General features: G+C 44.5%; 1 protein-coding gene across 1 annotated transcript in view; it reads left to right on the forward strand.

Annotated features, from left to right (window-relative positions):
- skib (v-ski avian sarcoma viral oncogene homolog b) overlaps nt 1-25016 on the forward strand; it is a 32889-nt gene that overhangs the window by 3177 nt on the left and 4696 nt on the right. The window lies entirely within an intron of this gene.

The raw sequence follows: 25016 nt of genomic DNA on the forward strand, positions 1-25016 counted from the left end.
ATGAGGGCAGATTGCAGAGAGGAGGCTGCAGACTCCCTTATTCAGAAGATGCAGGGTGTGTGTGTGTGTGTGTGTGAGCCAGGCCTTGACATGTGTTGTCAAAGGGCCATAACCCCTGACCTTTTCGCCAAAGACACTGACCCAGCCTTCCCCCATTCTTTTCACACCATCCAATCACATGCCCTTGTGTCCAGTCCACTGGCCAGATGGCTGTCTGATAAAGGATGGAGGGATATGCAGCGGACAGATAACAGACATCACCCTCGACTGCAGCTTCCAATCAAACATCACCATTTTTGCATGATTATTTTGCTGACATAATGCCCCAAAATGTAAATTTCATGGCAACTTGAATTTTGAGTCCCATTGAAATGACTTGTTTCATTGTGTTGAACCTTGCGTGTAATAATTCAAATGTTAGCTTTTCTGATTAGCATGAAAATCTTCAAGAAAGAGGATTGGAATTGCAAAAAAGCTTTTTTCCTCCCTTTCAAAGTCAAATACTTTTAAGCATTTAAAAAAAAAATCCCTAAGAAGTGAGGGCATCTGACTGAGTGGAGAGTAAACTGGGGTTCTGGAGAACTGCGTGGACCCTGCTTAATGGAATGGATATTAAAGCCATTCAACTGAGGCCAATGTATGCCATTTCTCATCCCATTGTTCTCTTCACTCGGTGAAATTAGCCTCAAACCTGAAGCCAAACCAATCAAGTGTGCTTCGAAGGGCAGAGCCTTGCGTGTTTTCAGTCATCAGCTGTTATTAAAAGTGAATGAAGGAATGGAAAATACCTCTTTCTCTATCAGGTAGCTGTTTGTCTGCACTTGCATGTGGGCGTCTTTATGTATTCGAGTGTGTTTGCATGTAAACAGGCGAGTGTAATGACTGGATCAGCTGTGCCGGGCCAGATTAAAATGAGCTCTCTGCCGGCTCATTTCCATTCCCATCTGTCTGCTGACCTCTGGGAAGCCCTGAAAGCTGACATGGTGCATCTCTTTGGTCCTTGATGGGCCTGTCTGCCCAGCGTTGACCCAGTCAGCTAATACCCAACCCACCCACGTCATCCAGATACACATCGAGACAGACGCATTTGCTTCAGACTCATCATATTTTTTAAACCTCACTCCTGGTGCAGCATATTCATGTTTCCAGTAGCTTCCGCTTGTGTTTTATTTGCCTTCTCCTGCTTATCCTTCTTTTGGAAGCATCAATCTTTTGAGAGCAGTGGCCTGACTCTCAAACCCCGTCTCAACCCCCAACTCCCCACTGACCAGCCCCCCCCCAAGAAGACCCCGTCTTTGCAGTGACTGCTGGACAGAGTGTTTTGGCCAAAGCGGGGACGGCGTGTCAAGGCAAAGGAACTCCCAGGGGTTGTGGCCTTCATTCTGGCAGGGGTGACCCCATGTTAAAAGGGTGTCAGCTGGGGTTCTGTCATGGGTGATGTGTGCTAAAGACCTGCCGCCTCCTTTGTTTGAGGGCCAGGCTTTCAGAGGCTGTGAAGTGCAGCCATTTCTCTTTGTCAGTGGCTTGTTTCTTTAGGTGCTGTGTGGATTGGTCTGTAACCTCCAGCCTGTTCCAGGGTGGGAAATCCACGCTCACGACTTTGCCATGTCACCGGTTTCTTGGCTACGTGCTCCAAGACAGATTGGAGCCTGTGGTGGTGTCTGCATGTCTGATAGAGATAAGGCTGGGCAATAGTTCAGTATTAGTGTTTATCGGCTTTCAGCAGAATCATTTTGTAATTATATGATCTTATCCTCCCACAAACATCTGTTGTTCAAAATAATGATTCTGGGCAAGTTGTAATTAAAATCTAACAAAATTAGTTGTTGAAATGTTTCTTCGGTCAAATTGATTATTTCAAATGTGATTTTGATTACATGTGCAATAGTGCTCCGTCAGTACTGGAAATTTTAACCATATTATCTTTTTTATTTTTGAAATGTTTAACAACAAATGACCATTATTGACAAGATCAGTAAATCACAATACTTTTGACCAAATTCCTTCAGTGGGTGGACAAAGAACTCAGATCCTTTCCTTAAGTGAAATTAGTAAAACCACAGTGTGAAAATACTCCACTACAAGTAAAAGTCCTGCATTTACTTGAGTAAAAGAACGTTAATACAACCTCAAATACATTTGCTAAAGTCAGTTTATGAGAAAAAATGTTTTTCACTGGACAGGAAGGGTATGAAACTTGTAATCTGAAAAGTAACTAGTAACTAAAGCTCGAGTGGATCGAGTGGAATAAAAAGTAAAAAACATTTGCCTCTGAGATGTGGTGGAGCACAAGTATGAAGCTGCATAAAATGGAAATACTCAAGTAAAGTACCTCAAATTTGTACTTAAATACAGTACTTAGATAAATGTACTTAGTTACATTTCACCATTGATTTCCTCCATAAAGGTAATGTTGTCTTCGTGTACCACAACATAAAAACACTCCATTTCAATGAATAGTTCTGTCCTCAAAATCTTAGTATTAAAGTATTACCATCAAATTGTCCTGAACATCTCACAAGAAAAAAGCAAACATGCTCGGAAATGGCTCATGTTGACATTAAATTATAATACTGTCTATTCAGTTGTTAACACTTGACACTGCATCACATTATTCTAATGATCATATGTTTATTCTGTCAAGTAATTACAATGGAGTAAAAACGTTTAAAAAGAAAACAATGCCTGAGAGTATAATTGAAATAAGTGGTAAAGTACCTCAAAACTGTACTCAAGTACATTACTTTTGGAAAGATAATATTAAAACCCAGTTTCTTTATGGAGCACTTACAAAAATCAGTGGTTACAGAGTCAAACAATAGTGACAAGAACAAAGTTAGGGAAATGATACACCAGTATACTGTGCAAATACAGTATATGCCTACACAAATACAGCATATACCTACACAAATACAGCACATGCCTGCACAAATACAAATGTAAATGTACACACATGCACACACATATGTACTCTATCTACACACATACATGCCTGTTAGCAAGTTACACATAGATTAGAAGAAAGTCTTTCTATATAAGTGGATTTTAAGAGGCACTTTGAGAGGGATGGATGTTATGACTTTATTTCATACAACCATAAAAACCGAGAAGACAAAATTCCTAGAATATCAGACAGTAGCTAGTCTCGTGTTTTGCAATATCAGTATTATGCCAATATAGTATTGCCCAGCTCTATTTGTGATCATCTCATGGGGACCGTGTTTTGCTCCATTCCTCTCTAAACCTCGATGACACAGCACAGTGCTAATGTGTGAAAGACTTCTTGTATAACTCGTGGAGTGAGGGAGGCGGATGATTAGTGTTGATCAGTGATGATGAGACGAGGGAGGAGATGAGCACTGGCTGTGACTGCAGTCAACAAGCCAGTCAGTCAGTCGGTCCGTTTGTGGCAGAACAGATGCCCGTATTGGGTTAGTGTTATTCCACAATCATCATCAATTCCTCCTCGATCACCTCCTGATTTCCAGCTCTGTGATTAAGAGTCAGGCCCATCTGGTGCAGAGACAGGAAATCCTGGAGTCTGCATCTGCTGCTGGCTGAGCTACTAAGCTGCTGCAGTCGGTGGGGGTGGGTGGGTGGGGGTTAAACTCTGATAATCCTACATAACCCCTGGAATGCAGAGACCACAGTGCACATCAAAACCGTCATCGTCTTTGGACAGCATCTTCAGAAACATAGATAGACTCAGACAGACTGAATGTCAGCCACGGACTCTCTCCTCCTTCTCTTGGCCCACTCGAAGCATCTTCACAGTTTATAACTAGTCCCTCTGGAATTTTGTAATTAGAGCATGAATTAGATATACTGCAGAGAGTACTGTATGTTACATGGAGAAACCAACAGTGCAGATGCACATGCCAATTCGAGTGCTTGTCTGTTGAGACTGCAGAGGCCAGAGACATGAGCAGGATTGCAATATGTATCCCCTTAAAAATTCCCTCTGTCTGTACTTAATGACCGGCAGCTCTAAGCTACAGAACTGTTAGACCACATTGGAGATGTGCTAATGGAGCTCCAGCCAGAGCAGAAGTAGGCCCTGCTGGAGCCATATGACAAATCGGCATGCTGCTCTCGCCTACAATCCGCCCACCGACCACCTCCAAAGCTATCATAAGGATTAGCTCACGCAGCTAAACCAAACAGACTGCTCAGTGTTCAGACAGCATTTGGTCCAAAGCTTGTTCGTGCCTCCTGTTTTGATGGCTAGCAGATCACAATCGGGGCCGCTATCGGTTCACTTGCAACTGGTGCGGTGCCAAGTCGCTGCACAGTGCTGTGTGTGGCTGCGGGAGAAGGAGAATGAATGTTTTAGGGATTTACACGACTGCCTTGCTCTTTGGGATATGCATAATTAATATTTTGGATTAGGACGGTTTAGATTAACTTTGAATTCTCTGATGGGTTCAGAAGACGGCGAAGCGGAGGAGACGAGAATGTACTTTTTGTCTTCGTCTGCCAGTGACATAAAAGCTCAATTCTGTTGAAATAGTTTGCATTAAAGACCCGTTTTGTGTGTGTTTGCGCGTGGGAAGGCGTGTACCTCAACATTTTGAGGCCCCTGTCAGACTCCACACACTCTCAGAGAGGACTCGTCCTCAGTTGGAGTCTGCTCCGTACGCTTGTGATTGGAGGGCGGCTGTGGTTGCTAAGCAGAGCTGCTCTTCCTGTGCTAAATAAGAACTTCGTGCTCTCTGGCTGGTGGGCTCAAAGAAGTGCGCCAGAACACACACACTCACTCACACACACACACACACACACGTACACACGGACCTCACAGTGCATAGACCTTTTACAGTACAGAGACCTCACCCTCCTCCATTCAGCTGCCCATCCTCTTTCAGTGTGACCTCCACGCTGTGACTCGATGAGTCTCTCCTCCTCCTCCTCCTGCTGCCGCTTTCCTTTCTCCAACTCCTCCTCCTCCACTCTGCATCACACGCACTTCTCCCACAGGTCAGCACTGTATAAAGCTCCCCTCTCCATCACCGAGACCTCCTTGTCTGACACCTCCTCTGCCCCGCCACCATCACTCACCTCCTCCATTTGACACCTCCTCGACCCTGTAGGACACACACACACACACACACACACACACACACACACACACACACACACACGCAGACACACAGACACAGGCTCTCCTCCACTGAGATCTCCTACTGCACTCCCCCTCACACTGCATTATACTTAGATCTCCACCTCCACTGTAGTGAGCACATGCTGTATCAGTCTGTATTCAGACTGGCCTACATACGCCGCACATGTATCACTGTATTGTTCCAGGGGTGTGAGGGCTGCTTGTCTCTCGAAGAGATGAAAACTTGCCATCTATCAGATAGATAGATAGATAGATAGATAGATAGATAGATATGGAGAGGCGCTGCTTACTTGTCAGGATGACCTCGTAACCATCTCCTTCTCCAGGCTCGTTTCAAGAGCCCGCTAAATGAACAAATGAGTGGGATCCACATTTTCCTGTTTTGCTGTGTGCCATTACCGACTCCTATCATCTCATGTATCTGCTGCGCTGCCAGGACATTGCGTCTCAAAATCTGATCTAAGAGCGCTGTGTCTTCTCCCTGACGCGTCCTCGTCTGCACGTACTGTACAGCTCCGAGGCGACCCTCCCAACGCGTTTCATTTCTCTCGTCTTTGTTTCGGCCGGGGTCAGAGCTTTTGGGTTGTATGGCAGAACAATCATTCAGTGCTTGTGAAAAGCTGCAAGCCCCTGTGTGCTCCTCAAACCAGCTCGACATGCTTTCTTGCAGAGACGGAGCAATGCAGCATTGTCAGCAGGCACCCGTATCAAATGAATTCAGCACAGCTGTCCTCTATTGCAGTGAGGGGGGGAAAGTTATTTATTCAGTATTACAGTCACCCCAGGATCCGTCATGGTCACTCTTTGCCACAGCATCATCTGGTCAGGTGGACTTTTTTCCCTATTTGACCTTGTTAGCCTTGTTTATTACTTCACTGAAAAGCAGAATGGACTCAATCTCTGCAAATGCATCCTGCTTTCGTTTGTCTGAGTGTTAGCCGCCTGCCCCACCTCGCTCTCACTTTCTGCTCTTTCTCTCTGCATCAGTGTTGCAGGGTCTACATTCATGAAGACAGGCGTACAGATGGGCCACAGTTGCTCACATGCTGAGGACACCTCTTCCCTAACCCCCCCACTCCCCCTTTTTGCAGGTGTCTAATAGTTGCAGGGTTGCCCCGCAATGTGCTTGCTGTGCTGGCTGCCCAGCAGGGCCGCCTGCCTCCCTTGTGCTTGTGGCGTTGACAAGCGTCTGGCTTTATTTCCAACCCGTCGACGAGCGCAGACACAGATGGCCGCGGCCTGAAATAGAGCAGGCCCACCCTTTATCCTATAATGAGGGTACTATTATAGGCCTTGTGTCTTAAGCAGTGTATGGCCTGTGTCAAGAGAAGAGCTAGTACACACATCACCTTAAAAAAAAAAAACCCGTCAAGCTGCTTTTCAGATTATCATCAAAAACTAAGTAATCACCTCTCCTTTTGGCGCCAACAGCCTTAATCTGCTGCACAGGAGTATGTGTTTTAGTGCAACGTCATGTGACCTTTTATGATCTGTTGAGGCCCCTTACTCAAGAGAGTAAAAATATGCAGATCACATGACGGTCTTGAGCTAGAGAATATGGCTATAGCACAAAACAAGCAGATATTTTGGAGATAATCAACTCACTTGTGACCTTGTATCAATTAAAGGTGTTAAATCAAATGCAAAGATGATAGTCTGGCCGGGGCATCTGTCCCATATGGAATGTATGAATTATTCCAGAGGTAATAGCTGGGCATTGTTGGTGCACTCATCTCCACAAAGACCCCCATCTCTGCATGTCCATATTTAATTCACCCTTTTCAGCTGCCGAACTGTACAGCCTGCTGATATAATGAGTCCCTCCAAAGAGATTAGTCGCCCTATCATCAACGCAGCTCCCTAATTTCTCTGCCTTTGTTGTGGTGCAGGCTGTACTAAATGGGATAAAGGGGCTTGGCCGGACACAGTGGGAGGAAGTGGCTTTTGTGTTGCAAGCAGGTGCAGTGGAATGAGAGTTTTGGGACGTGTATGCGTACACGCATGGCCGAGTGCGTGCGCGTGCATGCACGTGCAGTTGCGTCTGACCAGGCCAGGCCAGGAGGGTACGTGCTCCCCGAGTGCCGCTGAGATACACCAGGAACCTCTGGAGCTCGATTTGAACCCTCAATCACAGGGTTCCTCAGGGGTTTGCAGTAAATTCTTCAGGCGAATGGTTTTCTCTCCCCTTCCTCCTCCTCCTCTTTCTCTCTCTCTCTTTCTGCTCACATCTGGTGAACAGCGCTAGCACCCCTGTCATCTTTTACTGCGTTGAGGTCATTTCCACCCTATCGGTAAAGTGGAAACACATGATGTGCAGGGTTCGGCCTTAATGGGGTGGGGCTGGCATGGACCAGCACTGACACAGCTTTACAGCCAAGAGCTGCCAAAACAGCCTCTCTGTGGAATGCCTCAGACTTCAAAATTAAAGACATTTGGGGTAAATAATGCTAGAATACATATATTTACCCGTTAGATATCTAACTACTATAATTAGTTACTTTTTTAAACATGTAAGATGTTTACATGTTGTTTCAGGACTGCACGGTTTTAGATGTTTTCTGGAGCAGCGAAGAGCTGAACATGCCATTCATGACGCTTTGAGGCTGCAAATAAACGACCAAGCATTGTTTGGGCTTACAGAAGAATATTAAGTGCATAATGAATACCAACTCTTGGAGGACATGTTTCTCCTTTTGGAGTTTCTCTACCTCTGTTCCAAGTTTTATTTCTGCCGTAAAATTCCTCCCTTCACACACTTTTTCCCTCCTAATCACATTATTGATTCCAACTGGCGAGCTGGAGCGTCGGGCACAGAGGCAGACGCTGTGGATAAAGGGTGTGTCCTCAAGTATAATTGGGATTCTCCTTCAGCAGCAGTGTGGATTTCCTCAATCGTGTGTCCTGCTGCGCCATTCTTCTGCAAATACTTCACACCACAGCTCGCGGTGTTTGTCATTCTCGGGAATCTGAGCTTGTGTCATTTGTGAAAACTCAGCTCAGCCATCTGACACGTTTTCGATGATTTCTTGACAGCGCATTATTAGTATCCGCTTTGAATGAATTAATTGTTCAGTCACGTTGACTACTTTTTATGGCAACGTTATTTATTCCATGGCTCTGCAATCTTTCAGTTTTTTCCTCTGTAACGCAGTGAACCCACTGTTCAGTTTGCAGTGACTTCAGCAGTTAAAAACAGTTTGCCACCCTTTAATTTATTGCTAAAGGAGCTCAGTGGAATAAACAGCTTTAATGGAGTTTCACTGTCTCACTACATGGATCTCTATGTGTCTCCAAGCAAATTCCAGTCACACTGTGGTTTCCATTTTGTGGTAGACAGAGCTGCAGTGTAAAAAGGGGTGGGCTGCAGTCAGTCAGTTACTGTCTGTGGGTAGACTACAGGCAGAGTGGCTGCGAGCAGCAGCTGCATGGATTTTTATTCCTGCTGTCCAACAGGACTCCATCATAGACTGCAGCAGCACTCGTTATTGAGGGCACACACTCCTGTGCTGCATGCCTCTGTCCTCATTACCTCTGCAGCAGCTTAGCTCTCTGCCTTTGTTCTCTCTCTTGGCTTGAAACAGGAGAATATGGAGAGAAGTGCTGAGGCTGCAGTTAGCTCGGCTGCCCACAACTTCTGCCGCACAGGAAAAAACATAGCACAGACAACCACCACCCCCCTAAGCCCTCTTGTCTACATATTTCCACAAAGCCAACGCACAGGGGATGCTCTAGTTTGATTCATCATCCTGACTTGGAAGCAGGCTGGTTTGCTCTGTGCTTCTTACACTCCTTTATTCCCCTGGCTGCTCGTGTCGCCTGTCTGACTTAAAGGTTTCACTCTTAAGTGTGTTTTGTGTGCTGGCCTACTGACCAAATGCCCTCATGGCCAATCTGCTGCGTGAAAGGTCCCATAGACTTGTTCCTCCGAGGCGTTAAACAGCAGCCGTGCAGAGTGGCTGGAGGGACAGTAAACTTTTATCACACTAATAACCCACCGTCACAGCTACCTTAATGGCTTAGGCAGCCATGCAAGGGGTTGCCTGGAGGTCAGGTTGAATTGCAGGACATAAATGGTAGATTCCAACCGGTAGAACAAATAAAGGAAGAAGAAAAAAGGAGGGACATCTGAGGTGAGCAGAGGGGTAAGAAAGTTGTTATTGGAAGAGCAGATAATCACTTAAATTGATTTGCAGTAAAAGGAAGCCATTGATTGGCCCGCTCTTTTATAACAAGGCGATCTTTGGCCTTTTAACCCTCTTTCCCACCCAGCTCCGCACGCTCGCAAACCTTGGACTCGGTCCGAGCATGCCGTCAAAGGGCACAACTCCTACACAAGTGACAAGTGAGCGAAAAGACTCGAGTTTGCCCGGCACTTGGTGAAAACATCGGTCAGAGAAGTAGTGGAAGAAGTAGTTTGAGAGAGAGGATTTGTTAATGGAGCTCAAATCTGAACTTTTTCTCAGATTCCTCTCCCTCTGGCTGAGGTGGACGTGTCTTGAGAGTGTTTGTTTTAGGTGAAGTCAGTGCTGGAACAGTATGTTGTGAACCGCAGGCCAGACTGTGGTTCTGCGGTTCAGCTTCGACCTGAATGCAGACTGCTCTGTTTGTTTTGCTTCTCCGTTTCTCAGGGAGAAATTTAGTCGCTGCCAAAGTCCTGCGCTCACACCCAAGGCACGCAAATAAAACCCCTTCACACAGAAAAAAAAATGTACCTGGGTGTAGTCGCTACATCTGGACCTCACCACCACCCCAGAGCAGGGGTACACATCTATTGGTGTCTCCGCTGACCTGCTCCCGTCTTGTAAAAGGGCTCTTTGGGAGATGAGATGGCATTTGATTGTTGCAGTGGCAGGATGTTTGTGTGTTTTGTTCCAAGGCTTTTCATAAATAGCAGTTTTTATGTCGCTGAGGTCAACTGGTTTTACTAGACTGGAGAGGCAAGTCCAGAGGCAAGGAGGCCTCCCCGCCATCTGGCAGCCATAAAAGGGGGAGCAGGAGGTTTTTAGTGGGGTTTATGGGATGGTAGGGAGAGACATTGAGGGGAGGAGAGACAGGCTGGATGGTGGACTCTGGTTGCCCCCGAGCTGCAAAGCTTCCTCTGCAGTCTGAATGACAGGTCAGAAGTTCATTGCCTTCTTTTTCATCCTGCATCTGCCTTGTAAGGTGAAGGAGGTGACGGCCGGTTCAGAGTTCGAGGGCAAAGGGGAGGACGTCACCGTGAAGCTGTTATCGCCGCCGTGAATAAAGATATATTCTGGGCAAGAGATCTTTGTTTTGATTTAACGAGCTCGCTGCGTTTTTAAAGCGTTTTAGAGGACGGTAGCTCAGCGAGTGTGTGTCCCCTTTGTTGTTGCATTGCCGTCAGCTTGTTATGCTATGCAGAAGATCAGACCTGAGTCCTACAGATGGTGCAGAATTATGTGGCTGCGTAAACACTGGTGATTCAATGGCTTGGTGTTGTTTGGGTATGCGTCACCCTCTCAAAGCGCCCTGCACACCACAGAGTAACGAACAGCAAGTTGTTTTGTGCAACGACAGAACCAGGCTCTCTTTTTGTCCAGAAACAGCCTTACAGTCAGGTGGCGGCTTTATTTTGTTTGCACATCAGACTTAAGTGGGGGTAACAGCATAGTTAAGGCATGAAAAAAAAAGTGGAGTTTGAGGCCAGTGAGATTCTTCATGGAGATTTCAGTGATGAAGACACTCCTGAGAGTCTCAGTTATGTTCTCCTGGAAGATTTCTTTCCCAGTTTTAAGAGCCTGAGCTGGAGCTGTCTGGTCCATCTGAAGCTGGATGCTCAGCCTTATAGGTTTTCCAGAATGGGGTTATCATTACAGAGGACTGGGCTGCTCTGCTGACTCTGGCACTGATACCTCCCATAGAGATTTCATCTTTTGTTATGCTGCAGCTGAGATGTGTTAACCCTTTAGCCCCTCCAAGATATTTAGGTAATGGAAGATTATGGCGCTCTGTTTTACCCACATAAATCTTGTGAAATGCTTCCATGTCCCCGTACGTACATATATTTGTTGCGTAACATTCAAAATAACAGTAAAATTCAATGTGTTTGTTATATAAAGTTGTTATATTGGCCTCATTTTCTTGCCAGTCTCGGGGTGGGTCTTTAGACCCTCTGCCGCTTTGCACAGTTTGTATATGAAGAGAGGAAAAGTGCTGACAGCAAAAGAATGAGAGCGTGTTTGGCAGGCACGCCCTTGTAGGTTTCTGTGTCACTCAACTCTAATAAATTTTTAATCGTTTCCTTGCTGTGGTATAGAGCTCAACATTCTCAGTCACACGCTATTTATCTGCTCATCTAATAAAATACGAGGAAAAGAAGGTGCAACATAGGGATTTCTATTCATTAACACCAAACATAGTGAAGTTTGTTTAGCAGCCTGTTTTCTCTCTTCATTAAGCGTATGAGTAACATTTTAAACATGGAGGACCACCTCTTACTTCTTATTGGTGGGTTGACTGAGACAGAAAAAGCCAGCAGGAGTTAAAGTGATGCTATGTGCTACTGTTAGAGCTGCAAAGATGAGCCCATTAATAAACGAGTTGCACAACAGAAAGTCTGTCGGCGATGGTTCCATGTGCAAAATGTGAGAATTTGCTGCTCTTGCTTATCTCTAACATGATAGTTAACTGAATATTTGGGGGGGCGGGTTGGACAAAATAACACATTTACGCACTTTGGGCTCTTGCAAATTCTCAGTTTTCTGATGTTTTTTTGTCGACCAAAATATACTCTTTAGCCACAGTGTAATCGAGTGTAGTAACACCGGTGGCAATTAAAACGCAGCAACCTCAGTGGTGTCAGTGTCATTTCAAAGTCCTTATTATTAAGTTTATTGGAGGGTCTCCAAAAATTATCATGACAATAGTATTAAATATACTGACACTGCCAAGAACATTGATTGCACTTGACAAACTTTAGAGAAAGCATCAAAGGCACCTTCAAAGGCAACCACAGTTGCAACATCAACATACTTCGGCCTGTTTATTCGCCCACATTTTGCGTCATGTCAGAGCCTCGAGCTTTAAGAGAAGGAGTGAAATAAAGCACAGGCCCTTGATTGAGAGGCTGGAAGCGAGGGACTCTGCTCTTGCTTTAGTGGTTCCGTCCACTGCAGTGATTCAGGGGATAAAAATGTGGCCTGTGTCTCTTTAAGAGCGCTGGCCTGTCTGCAGAATGCATCAGTCCTGTGGAGCAGACACAGGCCAGCAGGAGGGGGGGGGGGGTGAAGGGAGGAGCGTGGGGCTGTGCGGAGGGAGGAACGAGGACAGGAGGGAACAGCCGCAGTCTGGGCTTCCAGCCTCCTGGCTAGACTGCTGAAAGTTATTATTGAGTTCCTGTGTAGGGCCTCCCCTCCCTGCGGCATACTCCTCTGTGCTCACTACGAGGTGGACGGGGAGTGCGGGACAAGCAAAGGGAAAAGTTGGCAGCCTCCCATGCCCCTTTGCAATGACCTTATATGCAACAAATAAAGGATAATTTTGTTTGATTCTGTGTTTTTGCAAGGGTGAAGCCTCTGAAAGCCTCGTAAGACCGAGAGCAACCACACACCCTTACAGCCTTACAGCTGCTCGACAGCAGCTGAAACTGCGGCCTAGCTCACTGTTGTCTTAAGTTACAGTTTAGCAGACATGTCCTGTTTTCTTAGGAATGGCCTTAACTAGTCAAGACAAGAAGGTTGACAGTTCACCAATGAGAAAGCAGCGAACTAAATCCTCTTCTGGCGCGCTAAGTGATGAGAATGGTTCAAGGACAGGTGGTGGGAGGACGACTTCTCCTTCAGTCTCCTTCAAATAACTTTGCCTTTACAGTAAATGACGGCCGGGAATATAAATGAATGTGACGTTTTTAAAGCATGATTGTGGGAATAAAGACAGAGATCGTGCACGGCTTCACGAGAGTTTTCGCATTTGCGGCACAAGCTACTTTGCAGGGGTTTTTTTTGCAGTACTCTGTGTATAATTAGCCGCTTGTAGGATATATAGTCTGCGTCCAACCTGCAGGTCTCAGAGATTTGCTGAGAAATGCTATGGAGATTACATAGTTACACACATCATGCCCCCGTCTCAGGCCTGTGCCTGCCTGCAACACTAATCCCTGGCCAGCCTTCCCCTTTAGCAGCTACATTAGGGCCACAAAGCGCCTGCATCCTTCCAGCTCAGCCCACAAAGGGAGAGACAGACTTTTATGTAATGCTCTGTCCGGTGTATTTGTTCTGAACCTGCTGTTGCTTCGAGCGAAGCGCCCTCGGGTTAACGGTGCCCAGCTGCTGCCTGTCCTACTGTACTGAACTTGTCATGGCTCTGGCTCGCAGAAAGCCTGAGCCCATGCAGCACCTGAGGCTCGTCAGGTTTTCCCACACATATCTCCTGCAGCGTGTCACATATGCGCCCTGATTAGTCCCAGCGCGCGTCTCCGTTCATGGTCAGCGCGATCGTTCAGCCCCTGTTTTAAAGCCGTCTCGGGCAGGGTTTTGCAGGAAAGCTGGGCGAGGGGGGAAAACCCTGGCGCTGAAATGGGTATTTTGTGGAGTTCTGTTTGTTGAGTCAGAGCTTAGTTGGGCTCTACTGTTATGTGGTTGCCATGGAGAAAAACACAGGCTCTTGTGCAATAAAATCATCCAGGAAAAGACATTTCCAAGAATTTTTCAGAGTCAAGAAACAGACGGCAAATTGCAGAATTCATGAGGTGCTGCGGTCCACCACCCGCCCCTCTCAGCCCTCCATTTTAGAGCGCTCATATTCGTTTTATGGGAGCTGCCAGGCTCGAGCCCTCTCACCTAATTACTTCTGTAAGAAGATATGTTTTCCTATGAACGGAGGAGGGAAACAAAACCAGTGTTTAAGGATGGAATGTGTGATCTTAGGAACGGATGTTGTGGGTGTTTTATCCCCTATTTCCCTTACAGACAATTCCTTGAACAAGTGGAAACAAGTGAAATGCTATTTGATCTCTGTCAAATATTACTGTATACACACACTCGCGCTGTGAGGCCCTCGTACGTTTGAGTCAGATTGTTGCTCTGCCAGAGAGGAACATTTTCAGAGGCAGTAACTCCTGGCGTTGTTTTGAAAATATGTTGACAGTTAATTGGTTGAACACTTATAAAACCCGCTGGTTTCCTTGGTATTTCTCCTGGAGCTGTGATTCTCTTCAGTTACGTCCTTATTGCACTTTAATGTAAGCTCTTTTTATTCCTACTGTTTCCCGTCTTTCTGAATGGACCCATTAGCACTTTACACACAGTGCAGCTCGACAGCATTAGAAAAATACCTCTTACAGTAGGCTGTGGTGCAGCGTGAAAGGCTATGATCCAGCATAAAAAGCTATGGTCCTATGCTTTCGAGCTTTCACGCTAAAATTGAAGTTCAAAGCTAAGTAGACACAAAGAATGTCTGTAAAAGCCACATTCTGTCTGTAGCATTGTTTGAATGAACAGTGGTGGAGCACAGATTAGGTTTTCTAACCTGGTGACCACGAAGGCAGCATTTCAACAGAATGACCAGAACGGCGTCTATAAATTTCAGCAGGATTTATTGCCTCGGTTCAGCCAATTAGCTCCAGAGCAGTTCTCAGGACGTGTCCTGTGTTGGGGAGGTGGCATCACAGGGGACCCTGAGTGAGCACTGACCCTAACTTCACCTCAACCTCTCACAGCTTTTATGACCTCCTCCCCTAGATCCTCCTCTGCCCCCGTCCTGTCCCCTCACATCGCTTAACCTCTGGTATTCATCCCATTTTCATCTTTCCAAATAAACCTGCCACCTGCCCTCCTCTCTGCCGGCTACTCGGGGGTGGGGTGGGGGGTGGGTGGGGGTTGTGGTCATGTGGCACGGTGGCAGAAACCGCAGCTCAGCTGACGGCTGAGAGTCCAGCGACGCTTGATGGCTCATTGGTTACACGGTTGTTGCTGATTGGTTTATGGCTGATTTTAGCTGTGTGTTACTGGGCTGACGGTTATTGTTACTCAGATTAAATTATTTAAAGCCCAATGTCTGCTGAAACTGTTTCATATATTTAGTCTGCAACATACGCTCATGAAGTAGAAACAGAAAGAGGGTCTAGCTAGGAGCTCAAACAATAATCAGCAACTATTCTGATAATCGATTAATCATGAAATTGATTTTTCAAGCAAAGCTTTGTCCAGGAAAGTATGTTACTGTTTTCAAACAATATCAAGAAAATAACTGTCAAATTATTTAATAGTAAAAAGAATAATTTGCAGCTCTAGTCTAATTAATAAAATTGTATGAGAAGACAGCGAAATGGTGGCCACATAAATCCCCCATGAGGATCACGAGTGGAAAATTAATTTTCTCATTACTTAGCAGGGATTTTGATTCATGTGGGCCTACATATTTAAAAATAAAATCAAAGACCAGGACAGAGTCAAGTATCGCAAGATATACTGCACATTGTCAAGGGTCATTAGAGACTGTGGTGGTCTGTTTTATCCCCTGTACTCAGTTGATAACAGGGAGATCTGACTGTCCATCTGGCCTGTCAATCTCTCAGACACTGGAGGTCTAGGACCTGACTGAGTCCAGACTGCTCTAACTAGCAGTGTGGACCGGTGCAGTTGCCCTCCCATCCCTCCCTCAGTCTCCCTCAGGCCTCCTCCTGTCCTGACTTCTTCACCGTCTCTGCCCTGTGAGGGAGGTGCGGAGGAGTCGTCCGGTACCAGGTACTGCGGGTGATATAATGGTCTGTGTATTTGGAGCTGTTACTGTTTGGGTTGTAGAGAGGTTATCCAGTGACATTTTAATCGTCTTTCTGCCTTCTTTGCCATGGCATTAGTATTAATCTGCAGGATTAAAACCCAGCCAGTCAGACACTGGACTTGCTGTCTTGGTGTAGAGCTTGGAGGGGGAGCGTGTTAACAGCGAGAACGGCGGCGCACACTTCCCTGCGTACAGGCGGGGAAGAGCTTATCAGTGACCATCCAAGGTTTCCAGTCTGGAGACCTCCGATGGTTTGTTAATACACACGACAGTCTCAGTCTGAGAAATCACAGATTTTCACTCGTCTCGGCCATCAAAAACCCACAAACTCCAACACCTCGCTGTCTGTATTCAGACATAAAATCCTATTTTTCTCTTGTGTTCCTGAAATGGTTTTCCTTAAAGAGATTGGAGGCCAGTTTATATTTTTCAGCCTTAAAACGGTCAAAGTAAAAATAATAACCCTGATAATTAGACAGAAAACCTGCATTATAAACCAGGCCAGTGTAAAAGATGAGGGCATTGTATAGACAAAGAGGGTCCAACAAAAGTTGCTGTTGAATTGCATTATGGGAAATGTAGGATTGAGTGATTTAAAAGCTTTCCTCATACTATGGACTAAAATATCTCCCCCTCTGTTGCTTCTATTTTAATCTTTCTTGTGTACGTCCCCATCGCTTGATTGCCTCTTTAAAATCTGTCTTTTAATAGACCCATATTTTGTAGTTGTCATAGCTCAAAACTCAGTTTGTTCCACTTCTTTCAAAAGAATATTTATAAATTAAAATTGGAATTAGGTTGCGACGATGCAAAAAAATGACCGGACAACGGGAAGTTTCAACACAACCAAAATAGCCATTTCTTTGTCATGAAATAAGTCTTTATCGAATTATTTTAAATTCCTCATTTTTCACAAGAATAATCATACAAATTAAACCCAAATGAAAGATCTGTTTGTCAGATATGCTTATTGATCCCATCAAAGTAATCTGCGCAGCATTTATTTTTATTTTTTGAAATCAATTCCTTGTTCCTCAATGGCGGCAGATAAACTGGCACTGATTCGAGTTGCTGAACCAGAGCTGTATTGGTAGCATTGTAGCTGAGAGGAGTAAATGTTGACATGACTCATCTTGGTTGTGTGCAGAAGCCACTTACCTGGTTTTTACAGCCTTGAATAATAGAATCAGTTTAAAGTGTACGAAGTATAATTATGCCCCGAATTGTACCATCAAGTAAAGGTACGTTACAGATCCTTTAAATACATGTAGATGCATCAGGGGCAGAGAATCAGATGAGTGTCAGTGTAATGCCAAGGGATTAAGCTTGCATGGCAAAGATGGCGTTGGCACTGCTGCACAACAGAGATCAAGTTCTGTGAAGGCACGCACACATGTATTGAAGTCAGGATACGGCCACACAAATGCTGTCAAGCTCTTCTGCAACACTGCTGCATAAAAATGTAGGAAATTCAAAAGATATTGACTGGGTTGCAATTTTGGAAGGACACAGGAAACAGCTGGAATGCATTGAGAATTTCTCTATTTTAGGTGTGGGAAATATTCGCGCTCATTCCTATCTGGAAACCATTTTAGTCGCCCCGACAAAGACTCTCTTACAGCTTTTCTTTAACACAATGCAAGAGCACATGGACAGTCTGAATTACTGCGTGTTCCAGTGGTGTTGCGGCAAAAACTGGCTGATCACAGGGAAAAGGATACTGTTGAAAAGAGGATGCAAAAAAGAGAAAAGCAGTCATACTTACATGACTAAATATTTAATTTGTTTGGCTTCAAGCCTGAAGAAATCACCCTACTTCATTACAGGGAGTTGTTTTGTATGCAGAATCGACCAAAACCAAAGTAGTAATTGGCGTATAAATCTAATTTCCTTACAAATTTGCAGAAACTCTTTCTTCTTTTATTCATGATGTTCCTGAAAGTTGCATGAATACGTTTCAAGTAAGAATTCATTTTACCCTTCAGGAGCGCTGAATGAAATTCCGTAAACGCAGGTCAGCTATAGTCTGTCTTTGCTCTTTCTCTCTTTTTCTGTCTTTCTCGTTAACCTTCATCCCCTCCAGCTTCCTGGTTAGCACTGCAGCTGCTCCTACATTATAAGTGTGCTAAATGTGAATAGAAGCATAAAAGCATTGTGTGTGCGTGTGTGTGTGTGTGTGCGTGCGTGTGTGTGTGTGTGTGGTATGTCCCAGCGATTGTGCAGGAGAGTGTGTGTATATTTCTGCCTTTATTGGTTTGCAGACACGGCCTCGTGTCTCCCCTCAGATCATGTCGCCTGATGTTTAATTCTCTTATTCCAACCGTGCAGCGGGGGGCTCAGACAACTATCTGCTGAATTTGGCGCTATGTGCATCTATAATTACAGCAGTCACACAGCACGTTTCATTCCCTAAGATAACTTTGCCTAACAACCATACCAAACACCCTCATGCTAACAATGTAGAATCTGCGGTGATGTCTGGTTCGTGTCTCTTAGTCGAGGGTTTTCGTGTCCGTTGAAATAACTTGTGAGGCCTTTGTATTGTGAGGTCATCCTCTGAGAGAGAGAGAGAGTGATTTGGACTCCGCTGTCAACATACTCTAAGAAAGGCAGGCGGGCATGTCCGTGTTGTTACAGTTGCCGTGTTTGGGCCTGAATTGGAATTCATTTCTCGCCGCGCAGTAGTACAGTAATCTTTCTTTTTGTTCGCTCTCACCAGCGAGATGATCTTTTCATGCACTCGCAGGGGATTCACTTCACCCAGGAACAGGTTTTTTCATGATGCAGAAACTAGAAATGAAGCATGTCATCAAAAGATTACAGAGAGTTTAGTGCATCTTAATAGCTTGGATTCACATTCGGACATGCTGAGGGAAGTGAATTAAACGCAGTATAATACACGTACAGTATGTCTTCTCTGCAAAAAATCTCCATCTTATCAAGACAGCCTGTCTATATTTTAGCCCTAATAAAATCTTTACTCTTCAAACAAGTGGTCAAAAACAAAAATTCTTCACGAGTTTTCCTGTAATTAGGAGGTAATGTGCATTAAAATAGAAAAAATTAAACTTCATCTTAGAAAATACTTAAATCAATGCGATTTGGATTGGAAATAAAACACTCGTACCTTAACAGCAGGTTTGTTTACTCATTTCAAGAATTAAGACTTAAAGCCAGTGGTGGAATGTAACTAAGTACAGTAACTTGAGTATTTTCCAATTCAGTAAACTTAACACATTTAGTGAAATACTGTAGGTTTCACTCCACTACAGCTATAGTTCATGCATAAATTTAAGAAATATGATCCATGTGTGCAGATGAATGAGTCAACAGTATATAAAATAAGTGAAATTAGCTGATGAACACTAATGATACAATGATATAACACTACACAGGCTATTGTAATGAACTGAGTACTCCTACTTTTGAAACTTTAAGTACATTTTGATGCATTTTAATGCTTCAGTAAAGGACTTGACTACTTCCTTCACATCTTCTTAAACGACTCAACTATAGACAATAAAGACTTGACTTCCAGGAAAGGCATCTACGCAATAGACGTAAATGGAGCATGGACAGAAATGCCAGTAACAGTACAAAATGGAGAGCTAACAAGTTGAATAAAGTGGAAACATACAGGAAAAATGGTCCGTAGGAAATACCCTAACTGGTTCCACTGGGGTCACTGGATCTTGCGTAGCATTCATTTTCCACACACAGCTCACTTTATGAATGGCTGACAAGCGCAGCAGAACACAGCTGTAACGCTCTGTGCTGTATGTGTCGAGCCGCGCAGACCTGATGAGATATTTTCCACCTATAGCGACAGCAGCTCGCCCTGCGTCCGCATCAGACCTCGTCAAGTCTCAATCCCAAAGACAATTAGGACAATCCAATAAGCTTTACTGTAATGCCGACCTTATGCCAAGCCCTGCAGCTCTCTCTGTGTGTCCCTACTGTCATGGCTCAGTACATAAACAATATGTGCTCGAACTGGACACGACGGAGACAGAATAAATTGATAAATTAAGTAGAGATTTAGCTAGGGGAAATGGGAGCTTGCGCCATATCTGTGCGGTGCAGGGATGAAGTTTCAGGGATATTCTGGGCAGACACCAATAATTTTCCCCCAGCTGTTACGAGGTGACCACAGGGCTTTATATAAATCAAGGGACTGTCGTACGATTTATGCAGCGAGAGTTGAATAGAAAGCTCGAGGCATCCCTGTGAATATCCACACCAAACTACAGGGATCAGATTACTAAAACTAGTATTCTCTCACTTCCAACTAAGGCCGTTACCCGAGTGAGCTGTGCCAGTTGGTGTGCCCTTGAGTGAGACAGCGCCCCACTAAGCACATGTCGATCCGCGGATTACATTCAGGGGTTTAGGAGGGGAAAGGAGGCCGTAATCTGAAACTGTTGTGTCTTGTTGCTGTGCACTTTTCTTAATGCCACGCTATCATGCAGCATGCGTTGGTATTGTATGACTGTTGCCCGAGGAAGTTCAGCCGGGGAAACTATTTTTGTCTCGCCAGATGAGTGCCGCCCCGTGTTTCGTTCCTCGATCATTTTAGTCTTTTTAGCGCCATAAATGAGGCTTAGCCGGCTGTCATCGGCCTCCCCGTGTGAAAAAACATTTTAAAGGCTTGTCAACATGGCAAGAATACACAAAGGTGGGTGAAGATAGAGGAGGAATAGTTCAATATTTTGGGAAATGCATGAGAAGACTGATACCACTCTCTGTGTCTGTACGATAAATGTTCAGCAGCCGGTTAGCTTAGCTTAGCATAAAGACTGGAAACGAGGGCAGACAGCTAGCCTGGCTCTGCCCAGAGGGAGCAAAGTCCACCTACTGTACGTCTAAAGCTCACAAATCCACATGTTATATCTCATTTGTTTAGTTTAGGCCAGCTGGGTCCAGTTTCCGGTTGTAGCTTCATATTTACTGTACAGATGTGGGAGTGGGATCAACCTTCTGATCTAACTCTCTGCAAGGGAGTGAATTCGGCTCTTTCCCAAAATGTCCAAATTATTCCTATAGGTTAAAGGATCATTTTGGTCTATCAAAGCTCAGGTGTTACTTTTATAGCTTTGGCCATCATTCCTGTTGCTAATGATAAGATTGTACACACCAGTTTTTTCATCTCTGACAAAAACGTCTGGCGAGGCAATGAGCGCAGCAGCCAGAGGACTGACTGAAGACCCCCCACATTGAGTCGTCTTCTTTCCAGGCTTCTGCTCCTCTGCCCCGATGACAATAGAAGTTGAAACGGAGTGAAGCTCACTCTCGGCTCACCAAGTTCAAAACATCACGGTTAAACTAAAGCTGCCACAGACTTTCTACACCAGGGCCCAGTCAACAAATATTGTTGATTAGCTCCATGTTCAAGTGAAATAACAGTTCAATCCCCGTCACGCCCCAGTTGGCACAATATTGACAAATTATTCCTCAAGCGGGTCAAACGCTCTGCTCTTAGGATAGATATTGATATGTTTGTGATGTGTTGTGTTTCCCTGTGATTATCTGCCATGCCAGCCTGAAAATAGCTGGGGCTTATCCTGGCATTACCACGCCATTATATGGTACTAATTAAAAAATAAAGCGTTTCTACTCTTGCCCAGCTGCTATTAGACCCTGTTTAGCCTACAGGTTTGCTTTGAAACGCTCCCTCATTACAGCGCCTGAAAGAAATATCATACAATAGCGAGTTGAAAAGGGCAATGCTTGAATGGAGTCTTAAAGGAGAGGCTGTACTTGGCCTTCAAGTATACATTCCTTCAGCTCAGTGCTTCCTCTGTGGTCCCGCTCCCCTGGCCCACCCCCCTCCCACTCAAGACTCAGTTCCCACAGGGGACTCAGCCAAAGCAAACTCCTCAGAGGAAGTCTCCCTCTCCTACCAGCGAGGGAGAGAGAGGGAGAGAGAGGGATGTCCTATCATCTGGCTCAGTGGGACCTGCTAGGCAGTAGGATGTGCGAGGAGGGTGTTATGACTCCGTGGCCATGCTATGTCTATGATGTGGTGGTGAGTTAAGCCCGTGCGGCTGCTCTCCTGTGAGGTCAGTGTCAGATTTAGCCAGCAGGTCCCTTGTGGTGTCTGGGAGTGTCTGTTTTCTGACTCTATTATGTCTAGCGCTCATAGCCTTCCTGGAGCTGCAAACCTCAGGGTAGAAATAGTACCAGACAGGCAGACATCCTTTGTCGGGAAAACAACAGTCATGTCAGTAATTACAGAGTCTGATTACAGCAGGGCAGCAGTTCTTAGAAAACCACTGGCCTTGAGTCAGGCAGGTGAGGGGTCGAGTCACCATTGCTGAGCAGGACGAAGTCAGCAGGAGGTCTGGATTAAAAGAATTAACCTACAGAAGCAAAACCAAACAGCATGCCGTGCGTGTGTGTGTGTGTGTGTGTGTGTGTGTGCATGGGTGTGTGTGTGTGTGTGCACGGGTGTAGGTTTTTTATAGTTACAGGTTGGACAGGTTGAAAGATTTATGAGTCAGGCAGACATGACAGGAGTGTCCAGACAAACATCATCATCATGTACGTCTCATGCGGCCGAAAAACCAACAGCATGAACAGTCAGAACAGAAATGAGAAGGCAGCATAACAAACCTTTATTTTAGTTATGGATTAATTGGTAAGACTTTAGTTCAAGTCACCATATTAAGCTTTTGACCAACACATTATTAAATCCTTACATCTACAACTATATTATATTATATAATCTTTATATGCTACTTCATACACAGCGGTGGAAGAAGTATTTAGATCCTTTACTGAAGTTAAATAGCAAAACCACACTCTTAAAATACTCCACTACAAGTAAGAGTAAGAAAATGTACTCATTGTTCAGTAAAATGCTTCCTGTCAGTGTTTTACTATCATATATGAAGTTATAGGGTTCATATTACTGCTGCTTTCGTGTGTATGTTGCATTTTCCTGCTGTAGATGTTTCAGGTTGAGCTCATTTTACTTTATATACTGATGGGTAGTTTAATCTACAGCATTGTGTTATATTCTCTAAAATCATCATATGTTTGTAGCCTTGCTGTCCTGTGACAACCACAAATCTCTAAAAAGACTTTTCATGAGCTCAGAAAAACAGCCTGTCGATGCATTTTCCAGCTAATCCAAGAAGCTTTTTAAATACTTTATTTAGTTTATTAAGAGGAGAATACTCTTTATGGGTGTTCCATACAGGAACACTTAATCCTGCATTCAAAAATCACCAAACACGAGGTTTTCCCTGGACAGAAAGGGTATGAAAAATTGTAATCTGGAAGGGCAAAAGTAGCTGCAGACAAACATAGTGCAGTACATTTGCTTCTTAGATGTAGTGAAGTCAAAGTATGAATATAAGTTGCACAAAATGGAAAACATTTAGAAACACAAGTACCTTTAATTTATGTACATTTACTAAAGTACATACTTGAGTAAATATGCTTAGTTACATTCCACCACTGTTCAAATAGCACATTTAGCAGCAGCAAACATTGACCAAAGTGCTGTGCAGAGAGAAGACAAATACAAAATCAGATAAATACACAAAGATAACAATGAAAATCAATAGTATATATATACATACATATATATATATATTTTATATATATATATATATATATATATATATATATATATATATGTATGTATGTATGTATGTATGTATGTATAGGCATATTTCAGTGCAAATGAATAATTCAAACCAGTTATATCCTCCTAATGGCTTTCAAAAGCTAAAGAGAAGAGAAGGGCCTTCAGACAGATAGATTAAGATATCAATAAAGAAGAAGATATATGATAGTGAGAGCAATGATTGGTCAGGAGATGTGAGCGGTCTGAAGGTACTAATTTTTTTAGTTTAATCCATAAAATGGCAGAAAATAGTGAAAAATGCCCAAGGTGACATCTTAAAATTGCTTCAACCCTCCAAAATGAAGATGAATTACAATAATTATAAAACTCTTGTAGATCTGCTGACATATCGACTCATTTCTTTCCGCTTTTGTTTAATTTTGCTGCTTTTGTGTCAGATACTTTGGTAACTGTAGTTGACTAACACCTCCACCCTTGAGCACACTGTACCAGACACACACACACACACTCCTACACAGACACACATACACTCCCACATACGCACATATGCATGTCTACACCCGCACCCACCCACCTCCCCAGGCGTCCCGACACCCACTCATAGCTGCTTGCACACACACACACACACACACACGCACGCTTATGCAGCGTCTGGTTTCGTGGAGAAAAGCTGTGAGACGTGATTCATTACCAGTTGAGCTTCTCGCTTAATGCTAAATGAGGTTTGTCATTAATTTCCATCTTGAGGTGATTACAGCGAGCGGCGATTAAGGTTTCACAACTACACGCAACCCCGCCGGAGTGTTTTCCATTGAGGATTTTGAAGGTAGACGGAATTGCACATGCAGACGAGGAGATGGGAGTGTTTGCCATTCCTGCAGGCAGAATGTCATAGTAGTGAGTAAGAGAGTAGCAGGCAGGTCTGTGCTGGCCTCTGCGCTTGCCCAGGTAAACATATCCTCTGTCTGACAAGTGCAGACCTGAGGGCTGCGGAGGTTAGCTATCTCAACACATGGTCCTGCAGCTCGCCACACACACAGACATTTTATACAATCAGGGGCTCTGGAGATTCAGATTTTTATGGCTCTTAACAAGGCAGATGCTTCCCTCCTCAAGTTTTCTAAGCTCAAACATTTCATGACTCGGTAGCCCTGCGTTAACATGCAACTCCCTCCGAACACTTCAACTCAATCGTCTGTCAGATGTGAGTGCAATTACTTTAATTCGTCTCCCTCTCTGTCTCCCTCTGTCTCTATATTGCAATATTTCTGTGGTTCGGGGAGTCGATCTGCTCCACCTGATGGCGCCTCTTCTGCCTGGCAGGGAGCAATGTAGCCCTGCTGGCTGCCAGCCAGACCAGCTTGAGTGTCTGCTCAGCTCAAAGCTCTGCTCGCACACACACACACACACACACACAAACATGCAGACATGCCAAACTCAGAGACTGAACGCTTACACAGACGCATCTTCTATCCTCCTTGTTTCTCTCTGACTTCTTTTCTATTTGTCTATTTTTTTTCTTTCTGTGACTCTGCTGTGTAAAAGGTCATGTCATGTTCTGAC

Source organism: Chelmon rostratus, chromosome 2, assembly GCF_017976325.1.
Source record: "Chelmon rostratus isolate fCheRos1 chromosome 2, fCheRos1.pri, whole genome shotgun sequence".
Taxonomy (NCBI): domain Eukaryota; kingdom Metazoa; phylum Chordata; class Actinopteri; order Chaetodontiformes; family Chaetodontidae; genus Chelmon; species Chelmon rostratus.